Genomic DNA, 13,863 nt, shown 5'->3' with positions numbered 1-13,863 from the left:
CATCATAATATAGATCAAATGACATTTTAAAAACTAAAAATTGGTTTGGTAATTGTTCTAAAATTGTGAAAGTTTATAACCAATATTTGATTTGTCAAATTCATATTCTGTAAGACAGTAAAAAACTTGGATGATTAATTACTGGCACTTGCTGAACCATTTAAATACTTACCAATAGAATTTGTGCAAGTGCTACTTTCAATGTATGTTTTCTGCTTGTACAGAAACTTTCCCATGAGGAAAGGCTGATTCTATAACAGTAACTAAGAGATTATTACAAAATGTATTTCCTTTATGAGACGTTCCTGGAGAAATCTTTAGTGATAGAGGTATTCATTTCACTGCAGTTAAATAAGGTATTATAAACACAATGGCATTTAGCAAAGCTAATTGAATAAATTGTATTGTCTTTGTCAAAGGTATTAGCAGACTGATGATAGTTAGATCTATTCTTACTAGAAAACATAGATTGACCTCTAATGAAATACTTACTGAAAGCCCTAGACCCCTAATAATAAAACCATGTGTATCTCCTGCTCTTAGAAATTCTTACAAGATTCAGCATTGCAAGACTTGAATGCACTATGCCTAAGTGTATTTTTCACCACATAAAATAAGCCTTCAAATGGCCCACCAACTGATAACAACCACACCTACCACAATCTAGAATCTGAAGATTATGTCGTATGGATATGACACCAGAATTACATGGATATATTGGATCCAGGTAGTGAGAATAGTACTCAATAGGTAGTTTTTCAACCCATGCACACTTGTGTCTCTCCCCTTTCTAGTAGTCTGCAGTATCTACTGTTCCCATGTTTATGTGTTTGTGTACTCAATATTTAGCTCCCACTTATAAATGAGAACATGCAGTATTTGGTTTTCATTCCTACATTAATTTCCTTAGGATTATGGCCTCCAACTCCATACATGTTGCTTTGAAAACCATGATTTTATTCTTTTTTTATGCCAGTATAGTATGTCATGGTATATATGTACCACATTTTCTTTATCCAATTCTCCATCATTGGGCATCTGGGCTGGTTTCATTTATTTACTATTGTGAATATCACTACAATGAACATATGAGTGCATGTGTCCTTTGGTGTGATGATCTATATTCCTCTGTGTATATATCAAGTAACAGGATTACTGAGTCAAGTGGTAGCTGTTTTAAGTTCTTTGAGAAATCTTCAAACTGCTTTCCACAGTGACTGAACTAATTTGTAGTCCCACTAACAGTGGATAAGCATTCTCTTTATTCTGCAGTGTTCTTTACACCTTTTTGTAATAGCCATTCTGACTGCTATGAGATTTAGTTTTGTGTTTTTTGATGATTGGTGATGATGAGTATTTTATCATATGTATATTGGTTCCATATATGTCTTCCTTTGACAAATGTATGCTCACTTATTAATGGGGTTATTTGGGTTTTTGGGGTTTTTTTTTCTTATTAAGTTTCTTATAGGTTCTGGATATTAGAACTTGGTTGGATGCAAAGTTGTGACTATTTTCTCCTGCTATGCAGGTTGTCTGTTTACGCTGTTGGTAATTTCCTTTGCTGTACAGAAGCTCTTTCATTTAATTAGGACCCACTTGTCAATGTTTGTTTTTGTTGCAATTGCTTTTGGAGACTTAGCCCAAAATTCTTCACCAAGGGCAATGTCAAGAAGGGCATTTCCTGGGTTTGGTTTTCTTCTAGGATTTTTATACTTTGAGGTTTTACTTTTAAATCTTCAATCTATCTTGAGTTCATTTTTGTATGTGGTGAAAGGTAAGTGTCTAGTTTTATTTTTCTGCATATGGCTAGCCCATTATCTCAGCATCATTTATTGTAAAGGGAGTGCTTTTTTCACTGTTTATTTTTGTCAGCCTTGCTAGACATCAGATGACTGCATGTGGCTTTATTTCTGTGTTTTCTACCTGTTCCAATGATCTATGTTGTTGTTTTATACCAGGACCATGTTGTTCTGGTTACTATAGCCCTATAGTATAATTTGAAGTTTGGAGGTGTTATGTCTGTGACTTATCCAAACCAATCCTAAACATACCAAGTTCTTAACAATCATATGGCAGCAAAAATTCAGGGCCTCGAGTCTTATATCCACATCTCCCCCCCTAAATACAGCCCCTCCAGACTCTTGTGACTAAAGCCATTGGAGATTTCAAAAGTAAAACCAAGCATGGAGGTTTTTCCTCAGAAGCAGGGGGCCTAATGTTAGATATGTTATGCCAAAACTAAATCCTGACATGATCTTAGAAATTGTCTGCTTTACCCTCTAACAAATTTTACTAATATCCCAACTGCAGTATCTATATTTTTCTACAGGGTTAGGCTTTTAGATACAGGTATCCAGATTCCTCATTTAAATATAACAGAAAGCAAAACCTATAGTATGAGTTTTGTAATAATATTATACCAGAAATTAAATTTAAAAACCAAAATAAATGTATTTCAACTGTATGTAGACAACTTTATAGCTCTAATTCCTTAAATATATGTAACCTCCAATTATGCAATGATTCTGTAATGGAGCCTTAGACAAATATTACTTGCGCTTCCCTACTAATTAGTCCTAATGCATGAGGCATCCCACATGGAACAGTCTGTGTACCTCCCTAAAATATATATATTTATTTGTAGAGAATGTAGCAATACAATTATCATTTCACCATATGAATGAGCAACTCCAGGTATCAATAAGTGAAAAATAAAAAAACAATGTGTTTTAGAGATTCTAACAGTATAACTGCTAATCTATAACCAAGTAAGAGCTGAACATTGTACCCCTTTTTAATATGCACCAAAGAATAAAGAGAAATTCGCTAGCAAATGTAAATCTCTCCACATGGGCATCTTTTTGCAGAATGCTTCTTCCTTATCTTGCCATACATGTAAATAAAATTAGGAATCAAAACTTGTCTAAACATTAGCCACTATAGCTGATTCTGCAGTTGCTCAGAAAACTTCTTTAAATTATCTTGCTAAAGTTATTTTAGATAACATGACTGCATTGAACTATTTGTTGGCTGAACTGGGAGAATGTGCAATAGCTAACACCTCCTGCTACACTTAGATAAATAAATCTGGTATTATAGAAACTCAGTTGCAAGAAATCAACTAGAAAGTTACTTGGTTAAAACAAGGAGATTTTGCTTCTGTCTCATTTTTATATATTTGATTTGTATATATCTGACTTTGATTGTTTCAATTTGTAAAGTTTATATACTTTAGTTTCTTAGTATTATCTTCTTTGTAGCTGTCATAATAGATTCCTTGGTGCACTGTAGTCTTTCATGATTCTCAAATGCTCTGATGCAGCCATCCATTGTATGTCAAATGGTCTCACTAAAGTTAGAACAATGACAACACAAAAATGACATAAAACGTAATTCAACTAAACTGATGTCATAAGTTGTGAATTCCATAATAAGATCAAGCACGTCCATTCTGATGGCAACAGAGAATGGAATCAATGCCCAAGGTTTCAATCAATCTTTCATAGTTGAGAGGACATCAAAAGGGAGATTTGTTAGAGCAGCCTATAGCTGTTTTGTACTTTGAATTCCTACATCATGAAATATAACCTAATTTAGTATGTAAACAAACTGCAACTTAACTTGAGTGTATTTTTATAACGAACTGCTGAGTCTCAGCCAGTTATAGAAGCCAAGCTTCAGCCAATCATAGGCTGCACATTGATCAGACAATATACACATAAGGCAAATGCCTCATCATACCATGCCCAAATAATGCAAATGACAAGCTATAGCTAATCAAGCTGTTTTTTACCTCAATTTCTTTTTGTGTCTATGAATATAGCCTGCCCACATTGCTCGGTGGAGTGTTCTAATCCTCTTCTAGTTCTGAATGCTGCCTAATTCATGAATCATTCTTTGCTCAAATAAACTCTTCTAAATTTAATTTGTCTAAAGTTTTTCTTCCAAAAATGTAACTGAATAAATACACTTCTAATGATTACTCTGATGTCTCTATTAGATCAATAAGTAAAATCAAAAAGTATTTTATTTAGTTTGTACCCTCAGGCAAACATTCAAATATGAGGTGATAAGGCTCAGAAATAGTGAATATAGAAATAAAACTAAAGCTAGCTAAAGAAATGTTACTTAGAAGAGAAATCTTACATGCTTATCTTGTGGCTTACACCATTATCTCAATTAGAAGAGCTCAAACTCTTTTCCTTTTCTTTCCCATATATAATTATTCTAAATCTTAGCTAGAGAGACTTAAGTCCTATTTATTCCATTAGGTTTTCTCTGCTTACCAGATTCACATTACTCATTTTCTTCTCTGAACTCTTTCTAATATGGGTTCACACAGTGAAAACATCATTAGCTTTAAAGAACAACAGGTCCACGGTAAAACTCAGCCCTGTTACTCACTGTCTCTGTGACTATTGGCAATTTTCATAATGTTTCTGACACTCTCTGTCTTCATATCTTATAGGATTATTGCCAGGATTAAAATTGATAAAATAGCACATTTAGTTCATTTTGCATAGAATACTATGAATCTTCATTCCTACTGTACTTAAAGTGAAGTCCCTACATATTGGCACTTACTTTTTTTCTCTAAATACTTCCAGTTTTCCACTTAACCAAAGTGAGATATTTAATGATGATTATATAGGTCTTGTAGCCTCCATAGCATGGTTTATACTTAATATAGTCTTGAGAGTTATTTGAAATTTTTTGAACTAGTTCATATATATTTTTATTCTATAGTATTTGATTTGAAAAATACTCATTGTAATGCCTCAAGCTTGTGGGTGTTTAAAGTGCTGGGGTATTGAAAATAATAATGAGTTAATCCAGGTGTACCAAAATCTTAATTTTTTTCTGGGTGCCTTATATGTCAGGCTTGAATAAAATATTGGAATTCTATACAATAAGAATTAGTTTTTATTAGGTTCTGAGGGCTATGACAAATACTAAACTTGAGGGGTTTTAAGATTGGTTTTCTGCTAGTGGTAAGTGAAAAGCCATGGAAAATCAGGGAAGGGAGAACACACCCAAGGCTCAGAAGAAAGGTTGGAAATGTGGGTGTATATTTAGAAATCATCTGTAAATACATAGATAATGAACACATCAGTGATTACAAGAAAAGAGAGTAGAAAGAAAATAGAAAACTTTGTGTAGTTTTTATAAAAATACTATAAAATGAAAGGGAGTTATATGTACTCCAGCACAACGTTTTCACTTAAAGAATCCCTTACAACTTGTTGTGTTCTCACTGAATATGCCAAAATTGTAAAATACTTCTACCCTATATGGTTAATCATCAAAGTTAAAACTGGTTAAATACCAGTTTGAAAATGTATTATTTCTATTTCACAATAAATGCCATTGCAAAGTATAAAAAATAAATTCTAACATATCTTTACCTAGTAAATACACGTGAACTAAATTGACAGCAAACAAATGCATACAAATAAATACACCCTAAAATCTATGCTTCTACAGTGGTCTGAGTTATGGAAAACAGAATATCCCAAAGACTAAAAATATTCTCAGACATGGAAATACAGATCACTACTGATAGGGACAGCAGGCAGTGAAGCCTCACTCTCAAGCCACAAAGCCTGAGACCATGGCACAAAGTGAAAACTTATATCTGTGTTTTCCTGCTCAAATCTTGGCTTTTCATAAGCAATGCATGACTCACCCCACCCTTCCTCCTGTGCCCATAAAAACCTCCAGACTCAGCAGGCAGAGTGGGGAAAAGCAGCTGGGTATTCAGAGACTACGACTGGATGTTAGAGAGAAGCAGCTTGATTTCAGAGGGACAGTTTGACGAGGTAACTTCAGAAAAGAATCTGGATGGAGATGGCTGGACTTCAGGGAAAAATTACCTTACTGCCCTGTTTCCTTTTCAGCCCCCCTTCCTGCTGACAGCCACTTTCATCGGCAATAAAACCCCCTGCATTTACTGCTCTTCACTTCATTCATCTGACCTCGTTTCTCCTGGACATTGCTTGGGAGCCATGAGTGTGTATACAAAAGGTTGTCACAACAACCCTTTGCCAAAAAGGCAGAGAGCCCACTGAGCTGTTAACACTTAAGCCATCTGTGGATGGTAGAGCTAAAAGGGCACTGTATACTCCCTCTGGGGCTTCAAGGATTGTGGAGACACTCCTTGATGCTGCTGTGGGGCCTGGGTGGTGTTCAGTCCTGCCAGCACCCAAAAGCACTCACCCCAGCTCCTGCACCTGCTCACCTGCATGCTCCCTCCTTCAAGGGGTGGAATGCAGCAGGTCCAAGTGAGGGGAGTTCACCCCTGCCAGTGCCAAGGCAGCCAGCTGGTTCCCGCACTCATACACTCCAGTTCCCACCTTGTTCACTCATGTGCTCCCTCCCAAAAAAGTTGAGAGCTGTGGGTTGAGTAAAGGAGGCACCCTTGTTGTGAGCCCCATGAATGCATCAGGGAATATCCTGCCTCACTAGTAACAAAAATCTTTTGGTAATATATATTCCAGCAAACCAAGACCAAAAAAAAAACTAACAGGGAAAAGCATGATATAAAGGAGTTTCAGTTGGTAAGAAAAATTGTAAAGCTCAGCAAAATAACTACATCTATTACCAGAATAAGATAAATGATACAAAAAATAATGTAAGAAAAATGATACAAATACAGTGTCCAGATTCTATGTTCAAAACTGATAAGTGAGAGACAGTTGGAAAAAATAAATTAGATCATTTCATGTTGCTTAATTATTTGTAAATAGTCTTTCACTCTTACTAGTTAGAGAAAGTAAGATCCAAAAATCAATCTAACTGTAATGATGTTTTTCCATTTAGCAAAATCTAGGACTAAATGATTACGTTGGGCAAGAGGAAGCATTAAAACCAGAAAAATAATTCAGTTTAAAATTTACCTGATGTTGAATCAGAGAAGCTTTTCTAAAAATAAATGCAAATACATTAAAAAATCAGTAGATATGATTGCAGAAATTTTTAAAACTATGTATCTAAAATAATAAAACACTACATTGAAAGGTATATGACAAACTGAGGGAGATTACACAATGTATACAGGGCATATAAAGATAATATGTACATTATATAAATAATGTGTATAAAGAAAATATAATACATTTCATATTAAAGTAGTCTCATAATTTAATTTTTTAAAATGTGTGGGAGGTGGAACAAGATGGCCAAATACAGCCCTCCAGTGATCACTCCTGCTGCAGGAAAAGCAAATTGAACAAATATCCACAGAAGAAAGCACCTTTATAAGAACAAAAAATTAGGTGAGTGGTCCCAGTACCTGGTCTTAATACCACATCAATGAAAGAGGTACCGAAGAGGATAGGAAACACAGCCTTGAAATGGCAACATTACCCTTCCCTCATCCCCCTCCACCAACCTCATGACACAGAGAGAATTTGTGTCCTTGGAAGAGGGAGAGAGAGTGCAGATATTACGTGACTTTCCGCTGAAATTCAGTGCTACCCTGTCACAGTGGAAAACAACAGAGGGCAGAATTCAGCCAGTACCCAGAAAATGAGCACTTAGATCAGCCCTAGCCAGAGAAAAATCATTCTATCTCAGCAGTTGGAACCTGAGTTCTAGCTAGACCCACCGCAAAGGGCTAAAGTGCTCTGGGGTTTGAAATAAACTTGAAAGGCAATACAAGCCATGAGAATTACAGTTCCTGGGCTAGTCCTACTGCTGTGCTGGGCTCAGAGCCAATGAACTTGGGGTACCCACAACTAGCAAGACATCAACTGGGATGGCAAAGAGAGTGCTTGCTTCACCCCTCCCACAGCTCACAGTTCTGGGAGAGACTCCTACCTGAGGAGAGGAAAAGGAAGTTTAAAAGGGACATTGCTTTGCAACCAGATACCAGCTAAGCCACAATAGAACAGGCCCCCAGGCAGAGTCCTAAGACCCTATTCTGGGTTCTAGCTCCTGGATGACATTTCTAGACACATCCTTGGCCAGAAGGGAACCAGCTGTCTAGAAGGGAAGGATTCAGTCCTAGCAGGATTCATCAACCACTGACTAAAGAGCCCTTGGGCCTTAAGTAAATATCAGAAGTACCCAGGCCACACTCACCACAGTTATTGGGTGAGACCCAGGGCCATGTTGGCTTCAGGTGTAATGCAGCCCATTCTCAGCTATGGTGGCCACAGAGAGAGACTTCTTCTGCTTGAGGAAAAGAGATGGAAGAGTAAAGGGGCCTAGTCTTACAGCGTAGGCACCAGCTCAGCCATAAAGGACAGAGAACCGAGCAGGATTCTAGAGTTCCTAGCTCTAGATCTTGGCTCCCGGACGGCACTTCTGGACATGCTCTGAGGTAGAAGGGAGCCACTGCCCTGAAGGAAGAGACTCAAGCCCAGCAGCATTCAGCACAACCTGAATGAAGAGGCCTTAGTTCTTGAGTGAACATCAGCAGTGGCCAGACAGTACTCACTGTGGGCCTGGGGCAGTGATGGCCATGGAGAAAGACTCTTTCTACATGAGGAGAGAAGACGGAAGAGAGAGAAGAACTTTTTCATGTGTCTTTAGTGCCAGTTTAGCCACAGTAGAATAAAGCACAGAGTAGTTTCTTAAATTTCCTGACTCCGGGCACTGGCTCCCATATGGCATTTCTGGACCAGCTCCGGGCTAGTGGGGAGCTTGCCAATTTGAACACAGGAACACAAGCCTGGCTGTATTCAACACCTGCTGACTGAAAAAACCCTTGGGCCTCAAATGAACATCAGTAGTAGCCAGTCAGTGGTCACCACGGGCCTTGGGTGAGACCCAGTGTTGTGCTGGCTTCAGGTCTCAATCAGTACAGTCCAAGTTATGGTGGCCACAGGGGTACTTTTTGAGCCAGCTCAGCACACAGAGAGAGACTCTGTTTGTTTAGAGGAAATAAAAGGGAAAAAAGTCTCTGCCTGGTAATCCAGGGCATTTTCTTGGATCTTGACCAGGACCACGAAGACACTGCTTCTGCAAGTCTGCAAGAATCACAGCGTTACTGAACTTGGGGTAACCACTAATGCAGATATGGCTGCAGTGACAAAGGACTTAGATTACAACACTCAATTCCCTTTGAATATTTTGAAAGCCTTCCTAAGAAGGAATACAAACAATCCCAGACTGTGAAGACTAAAATAAATACCCAAACATTGACAAATATTCACAAGCATCAAGACTACCCAGGAAAATGTGACCTCACTAAACAAACTAAATAAGGCACCAATGACTAATCCTAGAGTGACAGAGATATGTAATTTTTCAGACAGAGAATTTAAAAATAGCTGTTTTGAGGAAGCTCAATGAAATTAAAAATAACAGAGCAGGAATTCAGAATTATATCAGATAAATTTAACAAAGAGATTAAGATAATTAAAAAGTATCAAGCAGAATTTCTAGAGCTGAAATATCAAATTGACAAACTCAAGAGTGCATCAGAGTCTCTCAACAGCAGACTGGATAAAGTGAAAGAAAACATTATGGAGCTTGAGGACAGGCCATTTAAAATACACAGGCAGAGGAGACAAAAGAAAAAATAATGAAAAGGAATAAAGCATACCAACAAAATCTATGCAAGAGCCTCAAAAGGGCAAATCTAAGAGTTTCTGGCCTTAAAGAGGAGGTAGAAAAGAGATTGGGTAGAAAGTTTATTAAAATAGATAATAACAAAGAACTTTCAAAACCTAAAGAAAGATATCAATACTTCCAAACTCATTCCATGAGGCCAATATTACCTTGTTAACAAAGCCAAGACACGTGAAAAAAAGAAAATTACAGGACAATATCTCATGAACATTGATGAAAATGTCCTAAAAGAAATACTAGCAAACTAAATTCAACAACACATTAGAAAGATCATTGTTATGATCAAACGAGATATATCCTACAGATGGTTCAACATATGCAAATCAATGAATGTGATATATCATATCAATAAAATGGGTAGGGAGTTGGGGAGGGATAACAGGGGGAGAAATGCCAGATATACGTGATGGGGATGGAGGCAGCAAACCACATTGCCATGTATGTACCTATGCAACAATCCTGCATGTTCTTTACATGTACCCCCAGAACCTAAAATGCAAATATATATATATATAGTGTGTGTGTGTATGTGTGTATATATATATATATATATATATATATATATATATATATATATAATTCAGGTCTCAATCAGTGCAGTCCAAGTTATGGTGGCCACAGGGGTACTTGGGCCACCTCTCCCCCAGCATGAGCCAGCACACAGAGAGAGAGAGACTCTGTTCATTTGGGGGAAATAAAGGGGAAAAAAGTATCTGCCTGGTAATCCAGGGCATTTTCTTGGATCTTGCCCAAGACCACAAAGACATTGCTTCTGCAAGTCTGCAAGAATCACAGTGTTACTGGACTTGGGGTAACCATTAATGCAAATATGGCTTCAGTGACAATATCTTTCCTCATATATATATATATATATATATGGGAAAAAAATGAAGCGTAAACCCATATGATCATTTTAATTGCTGTTGAAAAAGCATTCCATAAAATTCAATGTCCTTTATGATTAAAAACCCTCATAAAACTGGGTTTAGAAAGAACATATCTGAACATAATAAAAGCTATATACAACAGACTGTTATACCTGAGTGAGTTAGAAGGAAAGTATCACACTCTGAGTTCCAACTGTGAGTCATTTGTTGCCTGCGATGGAGAGATGGCTAACGCTCAAAATTCTCTCGGCTCCAAAGAAGGGGCTTGATTCCTTTTTATACCGTGCTTAAGATAGGGGAGGGGGAGCCTAGCTAAGCAGAAATTATAGAAGCAGAACAAGCAAGTGATATAAGGAGGCTGGTAACTAGGAGGCAGGAGGTTCCCATGATTGTTGATTACTAAGGAGAGTAAACACAAGGGGTTCCCATGATTGCTGGTTACCAAGGGGGGGATTTGGTACTTGCCATACAATCAATCAAGGGGGTATTCACAATAGCAAGTAGGCTTGCAAAGCAGGATATGATTACAATGGTTATATGCCTCTGTAGTTCTAAGCACAGCATGACCCAGCACAGTAGCATGACCCAGGTATGCACTCAAGGGAGAAATAGCAGGAGGGGTGAGGCAGAGGTTAAGATGGAGTCTGTCTGGCTCTCAGCAAGATGGAGTCTGTCAGGCTAACTAATAGCTAGTATTATTCTCAAGGGGGAAAACTGAAAGTCTTTCCTCTAAGATCCAGAACAAGACAGGATGCCAGCTTTCACCATTGTTATGAAATATAGTAGTGAAAGTCCCAGCTGGAGCAATCAGATAACAACAACAAAAATAAAGGGCATCCACATTGCAAAGGAGAAATCAAATTATCCTTGTTTGCAGATGATATGATCTTATATTTGGAAAACCCTAGACTCCAACAAAAAACTATCAAAACATACAAAAAATCAGTAGCATTTCTATATGCCAACAGCATACAACCCTTAAAGAAATGAAGAAAGTAATCATAATTACAATAGCTAGAAAGTAAATAAGATACCCAGAAATAAACTTAACCAAAGACATGAATGATCTCTACAATGAAAACTGTAAAACATTAATACGAGAAATTGGAAAGGACACACAGTAAAAGGAAAAATATTCCATATTCATGGATGGGAAGAATCAATACTGTTAAAATATTTTTACCACTCCAAGCAATCTACAGATCAATACAACCCCTATCAAAATATCAATGACATTCTTCACAGAAATAGAACACACAATTCTAAAATGTACATGGAATGGCAAAAGACCCAGAAGAGCCAAAGTCTTCATCAGTAAAAAGAACAAAACTGGAAGACACATTACCTGACTTGAAATTACATTACAGAGCTATTGTAACCAAAACAGCATGGTACTACCAAAACAATAGATACATAGACCAATGTAATAGAATAGAGAACCCAGAAACAAATTCATACATCTACAGGGAACTCATTTTCAACAAAGGTGTCAAGAACATACATTGGGAAAAGAACAGTCTCTTCAATAAATGGTACTGGGAAAACTGAATATCTGTATAAAGAAGAATGAAACTAGACCCTTGCCTTTCACTATATACAAAAATCAAACACAGTAGATTAAAGACTTAAATCTAAGACCTCAAACAATGATACTACTACAAGAAAATGTTGAGAAAACTCTAGAACATTGGTCTGGGTAAAGGTTTCTTGATCAATACTCCACAGACACAGGCAACCAAAGTAAAAACAGGCAAAATGAATCACATAAAACTGATAAACTTTTGCTCAACAAAGGAAACAATCAACAAAGTAGAGAGCGAAAGAGAGAGAGAGAGACAGCTCACCAAATGGAAGAAAATATTTGAAAACTTTCCAGCTAACAAGGGATTAATAAACAGAATATACAAAGAGCTCAAACAACTCTATAGGAAAAACATCTAACAATCTGATTTTAAAATGTACTCTCAAAAGAACACATATGAATTGCAAACAGGTTTATAAGAAGGTGCTCAACATCACTGATCATCAGAGTAATGGAAATCAAAACTACAATATTATCTCACCCCACTTAAAACAGTTTTTATTCAAAAGATGAGCAATACTGAATGGTGACAAGGATGTAGAGAAATGAGAACCCTCATACACTGTTGGTGTGAATGTAAATTAGTACAGCCACTATGGAGAACAGTATGGAGATCCTTCAAAAAACTAAAAATAGAACTATTATATGATCTAGCAATCCCACTGCTAGGTATGTACCCAAAAGAAAGAAAATCAGTATATCAAAAAGATACCTGCACTTCTACGTTTATTGCAGCATTATTCACAATAGCTAAGATTTGGAAGCAACCTAAGTGTCCATCAACGAATGAACAGATAAAAGAAGCTGTGGTGCCTATACACGATGGTATACTGATAATCCATTAAAAATAATGAGATCCCATCATTTGCAGCCACATGAATGAAAGTGGAGGATGTTATGTTAAGTGAAGTAAGTCAAGCACAGAAAGACGACTTCACATGTTCTCATTTATTTGTTGTAAAATTGACTCATGGAGACAGAGAGTAGAATGATGATTTCCAGAGGCTCTGAAGGATAGTTGTGTGTGGGGGGGTGGCTTATAGGTATAAAAATATAGTTAGATAGAATAAACACAATTTAGTATTTGATAGCACAGTAGGGTAACTACAGTTAACAATAATGTATTGTACATTTTAAAATAACTAAAAGAATATAACTGAAATATTTGTAACATAAAGGAATGATAAATGCTTGAGGAGATGGATATCCCACTTACCCTGATGTGATTATTACTTATTACATGTCTATATGAAAATATTTCATGTACTCCATAATATATATACCTACTATGTACCCATAAAAAATAAAAAGTTAAAAATTAAATAAATTACACAGCCCTCAAAAAAATTTCATTGGACAAACTGAGAATGGTGCATATAAAAGGAATTTACAAAAGCCAAAATTATATGTGACCAATCTTTATTGTCTTACTATTTAATCAAAAAAATCAGATCAATAAATTAATGAGATGATTTTCTTCCTTAATATTTGTGAAATTTAAAAAATAATAATATTCTACCCAGTGTAAGCAAGGACATCAACTTTTAGATCCTAATGGTAAATTTCTATAATATTTTTAGAACTTATTTCTCAGTATACATTAATATGTATAAAATAAGCCTTTATTTTGATTTGAAATTTTGTTTGCAGAATCTTATACTATTGAAACAACCAGAATCTCACCCTGATAGTATGACAATGTCATTATAAAATGACAAAATATTATAAACAACCTAAATGCTTAACAACAGGAGATGATTTGAATATAGTAAATCAATTAAAGAATACTACGCATCCTTAAATATTATTTCATGA

This window comes from Saimiri boliviensis, chromosome 3, assembly GCF_048565385.1.
Source record: "Saimiri boliviensis isolate mSaiBol1 chromosome 3, mSaiBol1.pri, whole genome shotgun sequence".
NCBI classification, from domain to species: Eukaryota; Metazoa; Chordata; class Mammalia; order Primates; family Cebidae; genus Saimiri; species Saimiri boliviensis.
This window is presented reverse-complemented; position numbering follows the sequence as displayed.